Consider the following 21,617-nt stretch of genomic DNA (forward strand, 5'->3'; position numbering starts at 1 on the left):
TGAGGGCAAGGGTCGGTCGGAGATCCAGAGTGGATGGAGTTCATCGTCCGGATGGTGTCTTCGGTGCTGATCGGGGTCCAGGCGCGGAGGGTGGTGGTGGGGGGCGGTGGTTCTGTTGTGGCGTGCATCGGTTGAGTGTTGAAGCTGTTGTGTATGTCCGCGATCTTGTTGTGGAAGTAGGAGGCGAGGGAGTTGCAGAGGTCTTGCAAAGGGGTGATGTCATTGTTTCCGGCGTTGGGGTTGGAGAGCTCTTTAACGATGTTGAAGAGTTCCTTGCTGTTGTGTGCGTTGTTGTCCAGTCGTTCCTTGAATGCAGTTTCCTTGGTGGTGCGGATCAGTTGGTGGTGTTTTCGGGTGGCGATCTTGAGGGTAGTCATGTTGTCCGGTGTTGGGTCTCTGCGCCAGGCATTTTCCAGGGCTCTGCAGTCCTTCTTGGATCTCTTGAGTTCGTCGGTGAACCATGGCCCTTTCTTGCTGCCGGGTCTGCTAGGCGGGGTCCTCAGTGGGGCGAGGTCGTCTGCGCAGACGCTGATCCACTTGGTGAGGTTGGTGGCCGCTTGGCTGGGGTTCGTTGCGCTGGTGGGTGGGTTCTTGCTCAGGGAAGACGTGAGCTGGTCGGCTGTGATCTTGTTCCAGCTTCTGCGTGAAACCTGTTGCTGTTGGTGGTGGAACGTGGTCCTGTTGAAGCTAAAGTGGACGCAGCTGTGGTCCGTCCAGTGGAGTCCGGTGGCGTGGCGAAGTCCTTGCTGGATGAGAAGACGGGGTCGAGTGTGTGTCCGGCGTAGTGGGTGGGGGTGGTCACCAGTTGCTTGAGTCCGAGGTTAGCGAGGTTGTCCAGCAGGGTGGTGGTGTTGCGGTCATTGTTGTTTTCCAGGTGGAAGTTGAGGTCCCCGAGGAGGATGGAGTCAGCGGAGGGGAGGGCATGCGGGCTGACGAAGTCGGCGATGTCCTCGCTGAATTGTGTGCGAGGTCCCGGGGGTCTGTAGATGAGAGTGCCTCTGAGGGTGGTCTTGGGGTTGATGTGGATCTGGAAGTGCAGGTGCTCGGCGGGTGCGAGGGTGTTGTCGGTGTTGGTCGTGATGCGGATGGAGTTCCTGTGGATGATGGCGATGCCTCCTCCTGTCTGGTTGACGCGGTCCCTTCGGATGATCTTGTAGCCGTCCGGGATGGCGATGTCGGGCGCTGAGGAGGCGTTCATCCAGGTTTCCGTGATGAAAGCAACGTCTGGGGCTGTGTTGTCGAGCAGGTTCCAGAGCTCGACGGCGTGTCTGTGGACGGAGCGGGTGTTGAGTAGGATGCCATTCAGGTAGCTGCTCTGTTGCTCGTCGTGGTCTTGGGCCCTGCTGGAGTGGTGCAGGATCGGATGCAAGTGAACTTGCAGGAGATGCAGCAGAAGGGTCCGTGGGTGTGTCTCGGGGTGGCTCGGTAGCAACCCGGGAATCGGCCGGCGTTGTGTGCGTTGAGTTCGGTAGAGCTGTAGGTCCGGCGGGTGGGCTGGTGGCTGCGGGGGCCAGCGCTCCTGGCACTGGGCGCGGTCCAGGCGCAGACGGGCTTACCTATGGCGCGCCTTCGGTGCACAATCGGCCATTTATGGCCAAGTGGGAGGGAGGGAGGAGCTGGGAGGCGGGAGCGGGGAGGGTACAGAAAGAAAAGGGGGCGTGGCCGCGAGTACAGCGGCAGGAAGCGGGGAGCGGGGCGGGGGGCACAGGGGCGCAGGGAGAACAACAACAGGGGAAAAAGGTACACAATACAAATTACATGCACGAAAATTCACTGAGGGCACTGGAGGTAAAAACAAAAAACAACAGAATTACATGACCACAGTCAGGCAGAGGATGCGATCCCGCTAGGGCAGCGGGGGGCGTGGCGGCAGGCTCAGCGAGGCTGAGTGCAGCAGCGGGAGGAGGGCACACGCAGCAGCTGGTGGCCGTGCGGTTCGGGGGTGTCCTGGGAGCAGGACACTGCTCTCTACTAGATGTCAGACTGCATTACAATACTCCTGGTGCTAAACTGCACAGTGCACTAGGCCATTGTTTGCACTTGATGGTACTCAGTAATACACAGTGCATAACAGTATACGTATCAATGCACACTGCACTATGCTACACACTATTAGATGATGAACAGCTCTAGACAGAACATCACAAAAGATCATTGTACGTGATGTTGAGCTGCACGATATATCACAAAGTACACTATAGAAATGACACACAGTATATCATTGTGTAATTTAGTGGAGGGAAAACTGCAAAGCTGCACTCTGCTCTAGACAACATACAATGATAGGCAGCACACTGCACTAGATGGTATAAAACTATTTACACATTACAGTGCAGTAGAGAGAACACAGTAAGCACTACTCCTGCTTTGTTACAAAGCAGCACCCAGTGACAAAACCGGCCCCCACCCCTCTGGGGAAATGCTGGGTGCCCGCTACTACTAGTCCGGCCCTGGCTTAAAGTGTTACACAGTAAACTACACTGAAATAACTCTATATTAGATAGGACATTGCACTAGAAAATACACTATACTATACAGCACATAGCTCCAGGCGGCATACAGCACTAAAGAGCACAACACAATAGACAATAAGCTATTTCACAAAATGCTGCCTCAGAAAGCATATTATACTACATGTCACACTTTTCTAGATGACTTATTGCACTACAGAGTACACTGCACTACACAGTACACTATACTACACTGTCCACAGTGCTGCACAAGACAGTACACTGTAGTAAATAGTAGAATTGCCGCACGTCTCCATTCCCAGCCACATCTTTTTATCTTTAGAAAACAGCTCAGGACTTATCTGTTCCTGCACAGCTTTAATTTGAGCTCTCCACTTTTGTTGTCTGTCCCATTTCTTGGATTCCAGGGATTGAATCTCAGTTGGCTACCTCACGAGTGCGGTTGCTTCTTTCTAAAGTAGCTGACTGCGCTTTTACTAATGGTCTCAGCCAAGGCATCAGGCACCACATTGCACTAAAGAGTACACAGTGCTAGGGAGCTCACCGCACTAGATGAGACACTGTAATAGATGGTAAACTATACTAGAAAGCACACTGCATTAGACAGCTCTCTGCACTAGACAGCTCACTGCATTAGTGGATACACTGTATTAAACAGAAAACTGTACTCGGCAGTGCACTGTACAAGGTGTCACTCCATTCAAAGATCCACTGCAGTAGACAGAACATTTCACTAGAGAGCACACTGTACAAGACAGTACAACTAACAAGTACAATGTGCGCTGTAGTGCAACGTTTCATACAGTACAATGTACACAACAGTACAGTACACAAGACAGCATTAGCAAGAACACTGTACCATATGGAACTCTGCACTAGACAGCACACTGTACAAGGCAGTACAGTACAGTGCAACAGGCAAAACCACTGTACTTCATGGAACACGGGACAAGACAGTACAGTGCACAAGATAGCACTAGCAAGATCACTGAACTGTATGGACCACTGCACTAGCCGGCACACTGTGCAAGCCAGCATAGGGCCCAAGGTAGCTCTAACAAGAACACTACTTATGGAACACTACACTAGAGAGCACACTGTACACAAAAGCACATTGCAGAACACAGCACAAGCAGATATGCTCCATCGTATGGAGCACTGCACTAGAGAGCTAACTCTACAAGACAGTACAATGTAATAGACAGCACAAACAAGAATACTGAACCGTATGGAGCACTGCATTAGAGAGCTCGCCTCAAAAGGCTTTAGAATGTACAAGACAGCACTAGCACGAACACTGCACCCATAGAGCATTGCACAAAAGTGTGCACTGAACAAAACAGTACAATGAATAAGACAGCAATAGCATGAACACTGCAACATATAGAACATGCACTAAAGAGCACACTGTACAAGAGAGTACAATGCACAAGACTACATTAGCATAAAGACTGCACTGTATGGGACACTGCGGTAGAGAGCATACGCTACAAAGCGAGTACAGTGCACAAGACAGCCCTAGTAAAACACTGCAATGTATGGAACCCTGCACTAGAGGGCACATTGTACAAGACAGTACAGTGCACACGATAGCACTAGCAAGAACACTGTATTGTGTGGATCACTGCACTATAGGGCACAGTGTACAAGGCAGTACAATGCACACGATTGGTCACATTGTTCTAGGTGATGTAGTTTACTGGAGCACTATTAATGCAGGGAGCCCTGTAACCTTACAAAGCCACTATTTCGGGCCCAATTTTCTTTTTTTTTAATTTCAAAGTATTTTATTAAAAGTTTTTTTATACAAACAATTGTCATCGCTTTAGCGTTACTGGATAACAGCCCAAACTGGCTGTGTTTGTCAGGGTGAGGTAAGTGTTATACATATTTGGCTGTCCCCTTCCCCACTGTCTTGCTATGAGAATAAGAGTGAAAGTGAAAGGGAAAGATAGCAAATAAAAGGGAGAGAGGAAGAGATAGTATACAAGAGGATTATTTCAGTCGTGGGTCTGTTCTGGGGATATGGGGGTATGCTTGTGGTAAAACGTTCTGTTCCGGTTGAGCTCATGGGGGTTCGTAGGGGTCCAGGAACTCGTCCAGTGATGCCCACATTCCTCTGGTTGCTGGCTTCCAGAGTGAGTTCCACAGGGCTGTACTGTCTGCGCCTCTGAGGTACGTCACCCAGTTAAGCCATCCTTTGAACGTCGCCTTGGCTGTATCCTTCCATTTGGACAATATTACTTTCACTGCCGCTGTCAGAAGGAGATCTAATAGGTCCCTGTTGTGTTGTGAGTCTAGCTCGGTGGTCATAAACGCGGTGGTAAGGGTAGAGAAATCTGGCTTTAGTGTGCAACCCAGCGCTTTTTTTATGAACGTGAATGTTTTCTCCCAGAACTTTTTCATTTTGGGACAGTAAAAAATGAGGTGGGCTAAGTCCCCCTTTTTTTGTTGCAGTTCCAGCACAGGTCGTTATCCCGGAGGCCCATTGCTGCAAGGCGAGCCGGGGTCCGGTGAGTCTTGTATAGTAGTCAGACTTTTGTCTGAGCTAGCACTGGGGAGATTTTGTTTCTTGCGGGGGAGGCCCAGAGGAGGTTGAGCTCAAGCTCTTTAAGTGCAGTGCTGAGTTGTTTTGCCCAGTATTCAGCTAGTTTGTCATTAATTTTGGTGGTGCTAGGGTGTAGTAGCTTGTATATGTGTGATACTTGGTGCCCTACTCTGTTGAGTTTCGTCATGTATTGTATTATTGATAGGTTGTGTATATCTAACTTTGCTTTGGTCAATGCTGTTCTGATCTTTAGGAAGTTGTATAGTTCGATGTCTGGTAAGTTATATTTCTCTTTCAGCGAGGAGAATGCGACTTGGCCACCTCCCTCTTCTAACTGAGCCGGGTAGGAGATACCTATTGACTTTCATGTCTCTATGGATAGGGATTTCCCCCTGTATTTAATCTTGGTGTTTACCCATAGGTATTCCCACTTCAAGTTCTTTCTACTGTGCTCCATTTCCCCAACTATTTTGAGCAGGGCTATTTTTGTGTTTCTGAGTATTGGATTGGAGGTGTGTGTGTGTGTTTATTGGCTGTTAGGAGTACCAGTGGTTCCAGGTTGTTTATGATGGCGCGCTCGACTATTAGCCATACCGGCGTGTACCCCTGGAGGGGTGACAGCCAGTAGGCTCCTTGTTTTGCCAGGAATGTGGACGGTTCTGTAGTCTCCTAGGTTTAGTCCACCCAGTTTTTTGTCTAGTCTTAGTTTTTTATGCTTATTCTTGCTTTCTTGTCCTTCCATAGAAATGTATTAATCATCTTGTCTAACTTGCGGTGGCAGTCTTCAGTGAGTAGGAGTGGTAGCATGCTCAGTAGATAATTAACCATCAGGGTGATCATTATCTTGACTGTTTCTATTCTACCCCACCATGTTATAAATTTGGAGGACTGAGGGCCAGATGTAGGTCGCCAAATACCGGTCGGTAACGGCCGATTTCGGCCGTTACCGACCGGTATTTGGGATTTGACATGTAGGGGCCTCATATTTACAGAATCGGTATATTTACCGATTCGGTAAATTTACAGAATCGGTAAAATAGCGAATCGGTAAATATACCGATTCTGTAAATCCATATGTAGGTGGAACTGTAATCAGTGCCACAGGCCCTTACCGAATCGTTATTTACCATGGAATACTATTCCATGGTAAATAACGAATTCCAGTGTACATGCACATCTGTGCATGTACACCTGTGCCATGTGACACACAGACATGCCCTAAGGGCATGTATGTGTGTCACAGGGCACACAAGCCAGAAACAGGGGTGAAACAGGATGTCAAAGTGACACCTGTGCCCCTTGTAAAATCGGTAAATTTACCGATTCGGTAAATACCGAATCGGTATTTGCTATGGAATCCTATGGGCTTCAAGGCCCATAGGAATCAATGGCAAATACAGATTCGGTAATTACCGAATCTTACCGATTCGGTATTTTTACCGAATATTTTACCTACATAGCAATTACCAAATAGTAAATACCGAATCAGTAAAATTCGGTATTTACCATTCGGTAATTTGCTATTACCTACATCTGGGCCCAGGATTCTAGAAGTCACTTTATTTTCTCTAGTAGTGTTTTATCATTTTTATCTAGCTTGGATTTAAGGTAATTGCCGAAGTGCAGCCCTAGGTATTTGATAAATCCCGTTTGCCACGCCAGGCCTGATCCTCCCATCATTTCTTTAGTAGTGTGGATGTTGAATGGTCTACATTCAGACTTGTCCTTGTTGAGTTTGTACCCTGAGTGGCTGGAGTACGTTCCTATAATTTCTATGAGGTCCCTGATCAGGGGTTCCAAGGCCAGCAGGAATAGCGAGGGGGACAAGGGGCAGCCCTGTCTCGTTCCACGCCGTAGGTCAAATGTGTCGGAGACCGACCCATTAACTACAATGCATGCTCTGGGGTTCTGTACAATGCCATTACCTTCCATGTGTATGTGTCCCCAAGGTGAAATGCTTGCATGCACTGCTCTAGGAAGCCCCAAGAAACCCTGTTGAATGCTTTCTCTGCATCTAGTGTGATAGCCACCGCTGGTTCATCTGGTTTGGAGGTACGTTCAAGAATGTGGCAAAGGAGTCTGGTGTTATCATGTGACATACGGGTCTTTAGGAATCCAACCTGTGAGTGACTTATTAGACCTGGTAGAATGGGGTTTAGTCTTGAGGCCAGGATTTTAGCGTAGTCCACATTGATTCGTGATATGGGTCTTGTTAGAAATGGGAATTTCTGGTTGGCTAAGGCTTACGCCAAAGCCAGGCAGAAACCACCATTCTAGTCAGGGCAAGGAAGTCACACGCCAAGATAACCCCTGCTCACCCCCTTGGTAGTTTGGCACGAGCAGACAGGCTTATCCCGGAGGCAATGTGTCAAGCATTTGCGCAAGCACACAACAGCAACAACATCCTAGGCACACCACAAAAGGAACTCCACACAAGGTTATATAAAAATAACTTTTGTATTGTCAAAAACACATCAGATAGTAATCACACAATATACATTGTGCCAACTGGCACGGGCAATATTCACACAGGATTATTTACAGCAGGACAGGGCCACATGGGCCACTGTCAGAATCAGCACTTAGCAGAAATAGCACTTCTAGAACTTAGAATAAGTGTGTAGTACAAAATAACAATTAAAGGTCACAACCAGTAACCACTGGTAACAGGTAGGTAGACACTACGCAATACTAATAACCATAGGCATAGATCACGCATGGACACATAACCTCTCTAGTATAACATACTAGGCAAACCTAACTTCTAAGCATGAGCACCTTTAGAAGTATCACAGGCATAATGGCAAAGCACATTACGCAGCAATGACATTTAGGCCTAACCAGTAAAAATACAGTAGGCAATCTCCTCACTAGTCTAAACACATTAGACTCTGCCTCCTAAGAATAAATCACATTTAGGGGCGTAACTCACAGTGAAGTAACCTCTCACTAACATAAACCTACATAGGTAAAATAACTTCATAATCAGTAATATCACATTGCGCAAAAATCACATTAGGCCATTACCATCATAAACATAATAAAACCACATTGTGCAAAAATCACATACCAGCTCCCCTGGCCAACTGGCCATCTTAAGAAGGGGGCTCAAAAGCTCTGTGTCCAGAATGTCAGGGCGTGCTGCCAACGCAGCGTCAGTCAGGTTTGCGCCACCGGCGCAAACCTAAACGTTGCAGGTGCCCACTACTTGCTGGGCAGCTGAGAACAATCACAAGGGCCTAAACGGTGCAGCTGCCCACTAAGTGCTGGGCAGCTGGAAGGAAAACTGCAGCATGGGCTCTCACTGGCCCTTGGGACAAACTGCGCCGCAGGGGTTGGAGCCACACAGGCTCTGAAGAACATATGCGCAGGCTGGAGCCTACACAGGCTCTATAATACATACATGGCCCTTGGAGCACTCGGGCTCCTCACATCCACCATGCCCCCAAAACATTGGAGCTATGTGGCCCTAAAACAAATAGAATGTCCCCCTGATGTTGGAGTACCCCAGCACTGCCAAACGGAGCCCCACTCACCGACTTGCAGGACTCCTCGTCCGGTCCCCGTCTCCTTTCTCACCCGGTCCCGCTCCTGGGGCCGGGTCCTCTCACAGTCGGCGGGCGGGGCTCTCTCACTTGCGAGAACCTCGCGGGGGACCAGACAGCCTCGGTAGGCTTTTTCTGTGCGCAGCGCGGGGCTCCTCTTCCACAACGGAGCCCCCCCTGCACCTTCGTTCGCCCTCCTCTCCTCGCGCTGACTGCGGAGGCGGGACTTCCGGACAGGACGCGCTGCAATTGGCCAGCCGGCCAACCACTTCCGGGTCATCACAGGCAGCACGGCGGCCCGGCGTGGTCTGTGCACACTCCTGGGCTGCGGCGTTGAAACAGAGGGGCGTAAAGAGGGGTGGGCACCCTCGGTTGTCAAAATAAACGTAGCAGCGAGGTGGGCACTCACAAAGGCACCCATAAACAGGGTGGGCACCCGTGCATAAAAATACAAATGCGGGCATACAAAAGGGCAGGAGCGCTTCCCTCCAAGGGAAATCGACAGCGCTCTGCCCAGACAAGCAGAATAAAGCGATCTCAAGGCGCTGGGGGCATAGAAATCATAAAAGGCCCCAGAAATGACCACCATAGCAAGGAGGGTCCCAGCACAAACAGGACATCACAGGACAAGGCTTCCAGGGTCAGGAAGAAGGGTCCACAAAAAGTCCATCAGATAGCAGGGCCCAGGGAGGCACACCTTCCCCTGGGCCCAAGCAGCAGCACGCCCCTGGCAGGATTCAAGTCAGAAACAAGAAAAAATTTTAAGGGGACACTGCCCCTTTTTATACAGTAAAAACCTATGTCTTTTAGGTGCAAGGTGGGGGGGAAACCAGTCGCAGCTGGTTCTTGAGCACTCTTGATGTGCTCAGCCACCCTTTCTATTCAGTAGGCAGGCTAGGGTCATTAGACGCACCATAGGGGGTGGAGCCAGCATTGTGGAGGGAAAACCCAGCAAAATTCAGGTCCCAGGTGCACCCCTCCCCTCACATCAACATGCTAATCTCTCGACTCACCACCGGGCAGACCCATCCAGACTCTTGGAGCCAGGATCACCAGCCAGCTCCAGCCAATCAAGTGCCAGCACGCACACCCATGTCTAGAAGTGGCGCTTCCACACTAGACACATCAATGCCGCATACATCATTGCACAGCATTCAATCTCACGAGTTTGCACATACCAAACTCGACCCTGCACTCCCCACACATCAGGAACTACCATGGTCACACATATTCCCCATGCATTCCTATGGGAGGGCAGGTCACTCTCACCACACACACACAGACCGCACACACTTTACACTGGACCACAGTGAAAAAGTGCGCAGAGACCTAAAAGCACCAACACCAGGTTACAGAAACAGGCTAGGCAAAAGCAAAAAGTTTCGGGGTGAACCTGCCAAAAGGGCCGGGTCCAACAGGTCTGTAGTTTTTGTGTAGTAGTACATCCTTGCCCTCCTTTGGGATTACAATTATATTCACCTCCAACATGGATTGGGAGACCATCCCCTCCTCTGCACAGTAGTTGAGCACCTTTTTCATGGTGGGTTTCAGGTGCGTTAAAAAGGTTTTGTAGAAAGCAGCCGTGTATCCATCTGGACCTGGTGCTTTGTTATCTTTTAGAGACTTGACCGCTATCTTTATCTCTGCCAAGCTTATTTCCTGTCCTAGTTTCTGGCCTCCTCATCCGTTATCTTTGGGAGATTTAATCTGTCTAGGTATTTTGCACACCCTTCTTGGTCTAAGGCCTGGACTTTTTTGTAAAGTTCTTGATAGAAGTCTTGGAATTTCTTTAGTATTTCTTTATGCCTAGTGTGAGTGTTGTTGTGTGCGTCGGTGATTGATGAGATGGTGAATTGCCTTTGCTTGTGCTTTAAGTAGGAGGCTAGAAGATTCCCAGCTCTATTATCCTCGCAGAGATTAATGGCCTTGTATTTTTTCACCCACAGCCCGGCACTCTCACTTAAAATTTTGTTGTATTTGTATTTCATTTTAGTTAGTCATGTTAGGGTGCTAGTGTTCTAGTTAGGTCAGTTGTTGGTTAGCGTTTTTATTGATTTTGGCCTTAATCCCTATTATTGTGCCTCTGACTGTTGCCTTAAGTGCATCCCACAAGGCCTTGGGGTCAGTGTCATGTGTGTCATTATGCGTAAGGTATTCCTTTATGGCCTCATCTATTTTGGTTTTATTTCCTTGGTCTGTCAGGATGTCGCTGTTGAACCCCCACCTACGGGGAATGTCTTTGTTATGATGTCCGCTCAGCTGTAAGCTGATGCACGAGTGGTCTAAGAGTAATCTAGGTGCAATGTCGGTGTGCTCTATTAGGTGTGTTTGTGTACCTGTGATTAGTATGTAGTCTATCCTGCTGTATGAGTTGCGCGGGTTGGAGTAGAAGGTGTAGTCTCTGGTGTCCGGGTTTTTGGAGTCGCCATGGGTCTTTGAGATTGAATCTGGTGCACATGTTCTCTAGCGTGTTGTGGGCTCTTGACGGGTGGGGTTGGCATTGTGATTGTCTGTCTAGTATGTGGTCAAGGGCAATGTTAAAGTCTCCTGCCACCACTGTAAGGTCGTTCTGGGGGATGTGTTCTATCTTTTGTGAGACCCTTTCCCAAAATGCTGGGTCGTCTGTGTTAGGGCTGTATATGTTCGCAACATGAATGTTCTCCTCCCCCCTCTTCAGGTGTGTTAGCAGGACTCTCCCTTCTTCATCATAGTGGTGTCCCTCTAATGTTAACTTGGAGTTCCTACTTATCTGGGTAATCACTCTGCGGTTCTTTCCTAATGCAGGCAACAAGCTACCTGGGCTATCCATCTGGCCTTCATTCGCTCTGAGTCTTCCAGAGGTAGTTCGGTCTCCTGCAGGAGGATCACATCTCCCTTGCTCTTAGCTAGGTAGTCAAGTATCTTTTTCCTCTTGACTGGTTGGTTGAGGCCCTTTACATTGAGGGAGACTATTTTTAGGTTAGACGTTAGGGTAAGATTGTTGGTTTGTGTCATTGATTATCTTGTGTGGGCGTTGTTACCACCATGTCCTGCCCCTTTATACGTACAGTGTGCGTCTTCCCCTCCCATATGGTTTCCTGAAGTGATGATTGAGACCTTTGTTCCCCTGTGTTGGATCTGCTGTACCCCGGGTTAGCCCTGGCTCTAGTGTTCCTTCCTGTATCGAGTTGTATAGATAGAAGAGTATAGAAAGTATAGAAGACAGTGGATAGCTTAAGGTCCTGTAGAAAAGATAATTGTTCCCTCCCCCTCCCCCACCCCCCTTTTACAAAAAAACGTATATTCTGATCGTGCGACGACAATATCGCCGTTCCGTCTCCCTGGGAGCTATTAAATAGAATGTTACTTTCCTGTCCCCCCGATTGACGGCCTGGCCCCTAAGGCTAATCTATGTGCATTTTTGTTGTCCATTTGCGTATGCCGGCCAAAGTCTGTTTCAGTCCCCTCTGTACCCACCCTGCATCATGCCCCCACGACAGTTTCCATATGAAAGGATATATAGTCCGTCTCTGGTAGATGCGGGCTGTCGTTTCTCTTGGTCTCCGCTCCTTAGAGTTCCACTGATGGGTTTGTAATTGGCATTTGCTCCTGCTCCGAAGCAGCTTGAGGCAGCTGATATATAGCCCATAGTAATAATGCTCTTCAGGTAGAAATTCTGTTTCCCCAGGGCTTGCTTTGGTGTTGTGAGGTCGTTTCTATTCAATGTCTGAGGTAGTTAGGGTTGTAATTCCTGAGTGTTCCATCTTGCTCATTGTTTACCTTCGAGTTTCAGCACATGCGCCCTACACTGTTAGGTCTGGTGAAGCTCTTCTCTTGGCTGTCCCTGTTTGCGATGTTTCCATATCTTGTAGCGTTGGTTCCGCTAATATCTGTTTAGCTCTCTCGGGTCTTCGAAGACAAGTGTTTTCCCTTTGTTGTTGATCTGGAATCTTGAAGGGCCCGTGAATGAGAATATGATGTTTTTCTTCCTCATCTTGGCTCTCAGGGCCAGGAAGCCTTTTCTGATATCCACTGTGGGTTTGGAGTAATCCTGTTAGGATTATCCTCTGTCCATTCCACGTCATGTTTTGGTTTTACCTTGCAGCACCAAATATGGCTTCTGTGTGATGCAATCTTAGCGGCTTGCATATTATTGGGTGGGGACCCGTCCTTGTAGATGCTTTGAAGGCTGGAACTCTGTAGGCTCTGTCCAGCTCGAAATGGTGATCAAATTTGAGGCTTGTGATTTTTGGTATCATTTCCTCGTTGAAGGCCAGGCAGGAGCCTGCCTTATCTTCCTCGCCTTCTGGCACCCCTATGATTCTTATGTTCCCTCTTCTATTACGGTCTTCCAGGTCCAGCGTCTGTTTCTGGAGCGCTGCTGTGGACTCCGTTAGGGCCTTAAGGTCTTTGCTTATTTGTTGGTCCGCGTCCTCAATGTCACTTATTTTCTGCTCAGCCACTGTCAATCTGTTGTTTGCCGCATGTATGTCCACTCATACTGCTGCCAGTTCCAGTTGGATTGCGCCCGTAGTTTGTTTTGTAGTTTTGGCTAGATCGTGGACCTCGGCCAGCTTTTTAAGAATCATGTCCAGTGTACTGTTGGTATCAGGTTTTTGTTTGATTGGAGAGTCTGTTAGTGTGTCTGCCCTGTTCTTTTTCATCTGCTGTTGAATTTTTCCCTCGCGCCCGCCACGCCTGCTAGCCCTCTCTTCGTCTGGTGGAGCTCAAATCTTCCCTCCCTTCTTTGGGCTGCGGGTTGTCCTTCTTGTCCCTGTGGGGGGCTTCGGTGTGGCCGTTGGGTCCGCTTGGGTGTCACCTCTGGGCCAGCTTTGTGCATTCTCATGCGGGGATAGCGGAGGTTGCGCTCTGTGGGGCCGCTTTGCTGGTTGTCTCCAGGGTGAGGCAGGGTTGGCCCTTGTTTGGTGCGAAGTTGAGGTACTTGTGCTGCCGCCACTCCCCCTTTTGGTGGTACCAGCGAGGATGGAACTGTCACTCTGGTAAGGTTGTGGTTTTGCTTTGCTATAGTCTTATTGTAGTCTTCCGCACCTGCAAGCAGCGCTGGATCGATTTCTGTCTGTGTGGGACCCTTGTGCTTTCCTCCCACTGTTACTTCCCAGGGGTAGTTTAACTCTTTACCCCCGTCACAGCCCTTACCATCTATGTGCTCCTTCTTTGTAGACTATTTGCTGATATTCTGTTTGTTCTCACTCACTCGCTGTTCGCACTCTTGGATGTGGCCATGGGCCGTTGTTGGAAATGTGGCACTCCGTCTTCCTACGATGGCTGTTTTTTTTAGGTCTACCGGGGGTTTCAGTTTTGAGTATTCGTCCCCGCTGGGTGAACACGTCTTGGTTCCCTTAGTCCTCTGCTGTGTTGTCGCAGTCGGACAGCTCTTGTGTGTGGGTCCCCTTCCCCCTCTTCTAGAGAGTGCTGCTTCGTTTTCTCCCTTTTAGCCAGTGTCTCGTGCTTGCTATTGCAGAGGATATTGCTTTGCACACCGTAGGCGCCTTCCCTAAGATGGCGGCTAGGTTTCGGTTAGTTTTTTGGGCGGTTTTGACTCTTACGTTCTCTTCGTTTATATTGCTGGTTTCATATGCCTCTTTGTTCCGCCCGCTAGTTTCCGATCTCCCTATGGCAGTGCGCTATGCGCTCTGTTAGTGCTAATTGAGCTCACGGTCTGGAGTGCTGTGGAGGTGCGGAGGTGCTGCGGCGCCACTTCCTGCCTTTTCTTTGTTCCCTTGGCTTCACCGTTGATGGGCGCTCCTCTGCTCTTCTCTGCTCTGGCGCCCCTGGAGGTACGCGCTGCTATGGCAGTTTAGTTTTGAGTGCTTAGGGCTTTGGGCTCACGGTCTTGAGCTCTGCGGTGTTGTTTCCTGCCTGCCCTTCTTTGCCGGCCCTTCTTCACTGTTTGTTCCATGGTTAGCGCTGGCGGACCGCAACACGAGACTACGCCCCTAAGATGGCAGCAGCTGAGGTATGCTTTCCGGCTTAAGTTTCGTTTTGTGTGCCCCGTTGTTGTTTTGATATTGGTTCTTTGTTCCGTTTTTATTTACTCAGTTTTCATCCTTTATGCGCCGCCTCCACCACCGTGTTTCCGTGGATCTCGTATGTGCTCCCGCTAGCCCATTAGTATGGCAAGCGTCCTTTTGCGTTTTCGGGGGGGTTATGCAGGTTCGCTACGGGGTTGCAGCTGTGGTGTAGGGGTGGGGGATTAACTTCTCTGACCTTAGTTTCTTCAAGGGTGTTGGGGCTCCGTCGCTCTTTGTGGTCCTTGGTCGATCAATCCTTTGTCGTTCAGTGGTGGTAGTTTCGGGGCGCCATCTTGTGCCTCGCCCTGGATCATTGAAAAATTGGCAAAAACACGTTAATTCCCAGTGATAGACATCTGAATTATGTAATTTCTTCTTCCCCAGCCCTTCCGACACACGAGGGTATCATGTATGTGTCAGTTTGGTCAGCGTGGGGGTTCGGAATCTCGCTGTTGCTCCCAGGTTTTGACGGAGCGGCTGATTCAGGCAAACATCTTCGTTGCCGTCCAAGCCACGCCCCCGGGTCGCATTTTCATCCTACCATTATTTGTGCACTTTTAAATTGGAAAAGTAAGTGTGTGTTTAGTATATATATACATATGTATAACGAAAACTGAAAACGCAGAGGTCATTCTGCACAAGGGGGTGATGGCTGACAGGTCGGCTGCCTGTGAAAACATATATGAAACCTCTGGGCACTCCTCATAAAGAACCAGATGCCAGCACTTCATCAGTCTACAAATTTAATTCATTAGCCAATCTGCCAATAACCCTTTCTAGCCTGGAAGGGCCTTGTTTACATTGGGGTAAACGCTGTGAAAATCACATGTTTTATGTGCCTGCGTGCTACAACACTATGATAGACAGTCATCATACTATCAGCAGGCATGAAATAAGCTTCTTGTTTCACAGTTTTGACAACACTTGTCAATGTTTCGCTCTACTTTCATAATTTAAAATGACAACATTCATGAAAATATAATTTGTGCGAAAGAATAAAGAATAAAAATCTCTAAATGTATGTGCATTTTGATCAACATAAAAATACATATCAAATAAACACATATCAATCGAATTGAGTTAATTTCCATTTATCAGATAATCTATCAAGAACCAGTGAGATAAATGTGCACGCCCGTAGGTACACTGGATGGCATTTGTAGGAATGTGTATTTCAGCAAAAAAATATTAATTCATAATGCTATTAAGTTAAACCATAAAGTGCAATCAACTATTGTGCTTCACATCGATTAACATGGTAAAATACCCTGATGTTCTGAAGTTACTATGGCAGCCATATGCCCTTAATGGTTACCTATAGCAAGTCCTATTTGTGGAAAATATCAAGTTAAACAAAATTCAATAACACAATTTTTCATCCTAACCAAAAACATTCAGGCCTAAGTCGGCAAGTGTGATCTTGTTGCATAGATACTGCTCTATTAAAAAGAAAACATTCCATGAATACTGTAAAGAAAATGGCTGAATTAGACACTAAAGGTACTATTAAGCACAGAGATCCTCCCTAAAAAGACACAGAATTGGATACTGGAGAACACAATTTAGAATCTGTGATGAAACAAATAAGCTGAATACTGTTCAATGAGCCATGAAGAAACTTATAAATGGGTGTGCAATTCTTCATCTATATTGAGTCCTACCGGACTATTATTGTCTACTTTAAGAATATAACTATATTTAAGTTTTCTTAAATCCCTTTCCCTATTGACCCATCTGATGGTTGATGGGAATGCATCAATGATGAAATATTTAATCTTTTGGTCTTTATTGTCATGGCAGTCTGAAAAGTGTTGGGCCTCTAGGTAGGATTATTCTCAGTGCTTAATGGCACCGATGTGCTGTAGTTACCGCTTGTGTACCTGTTTTTTTAGTGATGCTGATATATTGGAGTCTACCCGGCCACTCCAACACATACACAGCATAGTCAGTCTTCCAGGCGTAGGCCCACCTACTGTGGAGTTCTTTTGAATGGTGTTTTGAACTGTGTCTTACTCTCACTATATTTATAGGCCCTGGAGCTACTACATCTACTGAAACCCAGACTCCTCTTAAGCCAGTTGTCCTTGTTATCTCTGGATTAGGTGTGATAAGTGCATCCCTCATTGACCTTCCGCTCTTAAAGGCGCATCCTAGTCTTTGGGGAAGTGAAGAGCCTATGACTGGGTCATTTCGAACCAAGTGGCAGTGTTTATTTAGGATTTTTCTGATAGTGCCTTGTTCTGTACAATAACTAGTAATGAATCTGAACAGGGTTTGGTTCTGTTGTCTTGCCTTATGTATTTTGAACATGATATCTTCCCGTTTTACAGTACTGGACTTTGCTGTGGATTTTTGGATGACTTCCTCTGTGTAGTGTCGCTCTTTAAATCTCATTTCCAGATCTTATACAGCTAGATCAAATTCACCATGCTCGCTACAGTTCCTATGCATGTGAAGTGCCACCCCATATGAGATGCTAGCTTTTTAACTTATTGGGATGAAAGTTGCTTGCGTGCAACACTGTATTGGGTTCCTATAGATTTTACTTTCCAGTTGCCGACGTTTTACATAGATTATCAAATCCAGGAAAACCATTTCAGTGCCGAGGATAGTGCTTTCAAAAATGGAGGTTCAAATTGTTGTTATTAATGGCTGATGTAAACATCTTTTCACTCTCTTCTGAACCCCTACAAAAGACAAACAGGCTATTTAAAACCCTGGTCCATGGTATTATATTGTTCCACTCATCACTGTGTTCATACTGAAGTACCTGTTTCTCCCACCAGCCCATATGCAGATTTGCAAACTGGGAGTGAAGCAGGTGCCCATAGCAGTGCCCTTCAATTGCCTGTATACCTCATCACTGAACAAAAAATAAATATTCTCAAGGCACCACTGGGCCAATTGCATCAACATATGTGTGTGCCTCATCAATGCCAAGTGTCTTGCACTAAGAAACTACTGCATCACATGAAGACCATCTTGTTGGCCGATACTGGTGTATAGAGTGTTTTTACATCTATATAGATCAAAATATATCCCTACTCCCATGGAATGTCATAAACTAGTTACCTAAATCCTGAATGTAAGATGGTAAACTTCTTACATAATCTTGTAGTAAATAGTCCACATATTTTGAGGTGTTTTGAAACAGACTTTCAACGGTCGAAATGATAGGGAGGCCTTAAGGCTTTTTTTGATCAGAGGGAAGTACAGCCACCTTTAAGAGGTACAGGAGAAGGATTGAATCCAACCTGTGGATTCTCTGCGTGCCTTCAACAATTAGTCTGAGGCTCTGGACTCAGGCGGGTAATTAAAAACACACCTGGAAGGGTTGTGATCTGGTTTGAATGATTAATTTCATTTAAAGGGCTGGAGAGGCAAAACATCTAGCCTGGAGGAGGAGCTTTTATTTCATGGCTCTTCCAGTCTGATCCAGCGTTATTACGTCTTTATGGGATTCCTTGTGTATCAGAAGAGCTGTGGACTCATGTTGAACATCTTCCTATATGGGTGAGTGAGCAGATGTGTGAGTACTTTTACAGATGTGTGAATGGGTACGTAAGTGGTTGTGTAGGTGTGTGAGTATGTGGGTGTGTTGAGAGGCTGTATGGGTGAGTGAGTGGGTGGGTGTGTGATAAAGTGAATAAGTGGGTGTGTAGTAGCTATATGTAAGAGTGTGAGGCTGTGTGAGTGGTTGTAAAGATAACTGACTTGTTGTATGAGTACCTGTATGGGTGAGTGAGTGGTTGTGTGAGTGATTGTATGATAGAGTGAATGGGTGTGTGAGTGGCTCTATGGATGAGTAAGTGGATGTATGAGTACTTGTATTGGTCTGTGAATGGGTTTGTGACGTGTGTGTGCAAGTGTGCGTATGAGAGGTTGTATGGGGGTGTGAGTGGGTGTGTGAGGGGTCTGTGGATGTCGTCATGAGTGATGTCATTTGAGATGTCATCAGTGATGTCACTGAGCATGTCATGAGTGAGGTAATATGTGAGGTCATAAGCAGTGAATTGCGGGGGCTTAAGTTAGCTCAGGTACCTATAACTTCTGAATTTCTATGGTTTTGCATGAGTAAATCTGAGCCTAACTATAACGTCCCTGTAGGTTGTATGCTCCCCTGCCCCACCACTCTTTCCTGCACGGGCCACGCCTGGTTTGCAGAGAGGTAGAGAAAGGGGTCTGGCCCTCCAACCAGCTCTCAGTAATCCTGCTGTGTAGGACTTACAGGAGGTACCAGGCGGGCTTCTTGGCCCCCAAGGTCCCTCAGGAGTAAAGTGGACTTCATCCTCCAACCAGTAGTGCACCAAGAGGAATGTTTGCAGTGTGGTGGAGGTAGGGTGCTGGGCCTCTGACCAGCTCTCTGAAATCCTGCAGTGTAGGACTAACAGGAGGTACCAGGAGGGCTTCTTGGCCCCCAAGGTCCCACTGGAGTAAAGCAGACGTCACCCCCTAACCAGTAGTGCACCAGAAGTCGTGTTTGCAGAGTGGTGGAGAAAGGGAGACTGGCCTCCGAAGACCTCTTGGCAATCCCACCATGTGGAATGAATGAGGAAGGGTCCTAGACTCGGTTTAAACAATGTTTCTTGAATGTTAGTTCGGTATGTGTGCTGTGTTAGATTAGTGCCTGCCCACTCTAATAAAGTATATGTGGCCTGGTTACAAAAGTCACCAGGACTCTAACACGCACTACTAAAAATACAAATTCTCCTATACTTCGTTCAAATCAATTTTTTATCAGCATTTCAGAAAGTGAAACATCACAATTACTTTTTGTTTGCATACATGATTGTTTGTAAAGTCAACAATTTTTTCAACATTGTAACATCTTCATTACAAATAAATTTACATTTCCAAAGAAAATAAAAACCCAATTCATTTCGGGGCTTTAGCCCCTTCGTCGGGGGTCTGTTTTAAAAGAAAAGAACAAGGAAACTTTGTTACTTTTGGAGCTTTCAGAGGATTACTAGTTTCTACTATTTGAGAATTTAATGGTTCTTACCACGGAAGTGGATAAACACAACCAGTCCTTTACTGATTTGTTTTAGTCTTTTGACAGTAACGCATCTAAAGAGAAAATAAGTTTTGTGTGATGTAAGATGGGGTTTATTTTAATAAACGGCAACTACAGGGTTTTGTCGATGAATAGGATTACCTGAATCTTTTTGTATATTGTAATATCTGTAAGATAAATATTACTCGGGATTACTTAAAAGTAAATCAAACAAAATGTTTGGTATCAGTATACACGCATACATATGCTCACCTGTAAGTATTCTTAAATGCGCATACGTGAAAGACCCTGGATGGGACAAGAATTACAAGTTCCCATGAGTATATATTGTGCTTTTTAAAAATAGAATTTACGGGTTTTCAAAGGTTAAAAGAAAAGTTTTACCTGCGAGGCTCGTGAAAGTAACATTAGTCTCGCTATTGCTTGAATCGTGGTTCACTGTAAACATAAAAGGATAGGCCCATTAAGGAACTCGCTTTAATGTAAGGATCGATATTTTACACGTGAAACACTTACTCGGAGGTAAGCTTACCGTTTACGCGAGTTGTTTGCTTTCAGAAAGCGTCCTGCGCCAAGCCTGTCGACCGGAGCTATCTCAGAACAAACAATAGTCCTTTCTTTATTGTTAGTATGTTGCTGCATGACGCGTAGCAACAAACAAGGGGTTCGTATTAGTTTGAGCTGGTTTCGCCGCCATTATTGAATGGTGAAAGTTGTGCTTTTTATGCATTATTTAAATGCTCCTACATGAACGATATTTTATGGTTACATATGCGATTGCGTGTAAATAAAGAAATACAATAAAACAATGTGAATATAGAAAGAAAGAATATAGATCCAAAACAGCAGTAGTCTGTGCGTTTCCTCCTGCCTATTTACATGCTATTCACTAGTAAAAATTCATGTGGGGCATACTGGAAATAACAGGAGTGGTAGTTGGCCCCGAAGCACATCCTTGGGGGCAAACTACACCTACTATTACCTCCAGTAAGTCCCACACGGCAGGATTGCCTGGAGCTAATAGGAGGGCTCGTCCCCATTCTCCACGACTCTGCAAACGCGCCTCCTGGAGCACTATTAGTAGGGGGTGAAGTCCTCTTAGCTATTGAGGGTCCTTGGGCGCCAACTAGCCCTCATTTTACCTCCAGTAAGACCCACACAGGTAGGTTGCTGAGAGGTCAACAGAGGCACACACCCTTTCTCACCTACTGTGCAAACGCGCCTCCTGGTGCACTACTGGTTGGGGGAAGCAATCCACTTTAGCACTGATGCCCTCAAGAGGCAAGGGAACCTCATCCCCCCACCAGCAGGGCATTAAAAGGCGCGTTTGCAGAGTGCGCTGAGATGCACGTTTGTAGAGTGGTGGAGAAAGAGGTCGAGGGCTCTTAATACCTCTCAACAATCTCACTGTGTGGGGCTTACTGGAGGTAACAGGGGGGGCATTGTTCACCCTTAAGGACCCTCAGCAGCAAAGGAGACTTCACCCCCCAACCAGAAGTGTGCCAGGAGGTGTGTTTGCAGAGTAGTAGGGAAAGGGGGTGGGGACTCAGCGAGTTGAAATCTTTTTTTTTCTTTTTAGGAAGGGGGGTTGCATAGCCTCCGCATTGCTGGACCATTCAGGGCCACAGGGACCCCATCTCCCGGGGCAAGACCTTTTTTTAATTAATTTTATTAATTGAAAGGGTGGGGGCTCAGGGGAGGTTGCCTCTCCAGCATTTATGTTTGAAGAATACATAGCCAAGGGGAGGTGGCGATGTCCGGGTCTACGTGTGGTGGCCAGAGCCCCTCCACGCATTGTAATTTAATTAGCCCCGGCGAGGTGGCAGTCCTGGGGGCTGCAACGGGGGCGTGTGAACCCCGCATTTGTCTTGATGAGCCCCGGGGAAGGTGGTGGGCCCCAGGGCTGTGATGGAGGGCCTCTCTGGGGTTGAGAAGGAGGACTAGGGCCTCCCCTGCATTGCATTGTACATTTAATTAAGATATGTGCCACATGGACATGGTGGTATCCGGGTCAGCAGGGGAGTTCTA

At 47.1% G+C, this 21,617-nt stretch overlaps 1 protein-coding gene across 2 annotated transcripts in view; it reads right to left on the reverse strand.

Annotated features, from left to right (window-relative positions):
* Positions 1-21,617, reverse strand: part of LOC147724987 (E3 ubiquitin-protein ligase TRIM39-like) — a 147,833-nt gene that overhangs the window by 13,293 nt on the left and 112,923 nt on the right. The window lies entirely within an intron of this gene.

The sequence above is a fragment of the Lissotriton vulgaris genome, chromosome 4_1 (genome assembly GCF_964263255.1).
Source record: "Lissotriton vulgaris chromosome 4_1, aLisVul1.2, whole genome shotgun sequence".
In the NCBI taxonomy this organism is placed as follows: Eukaryota; Metazoa; Chordata; class Amphibia; order Caudata; family Salamandridae; genus Lissotriton; species Lissotriton vulgaris.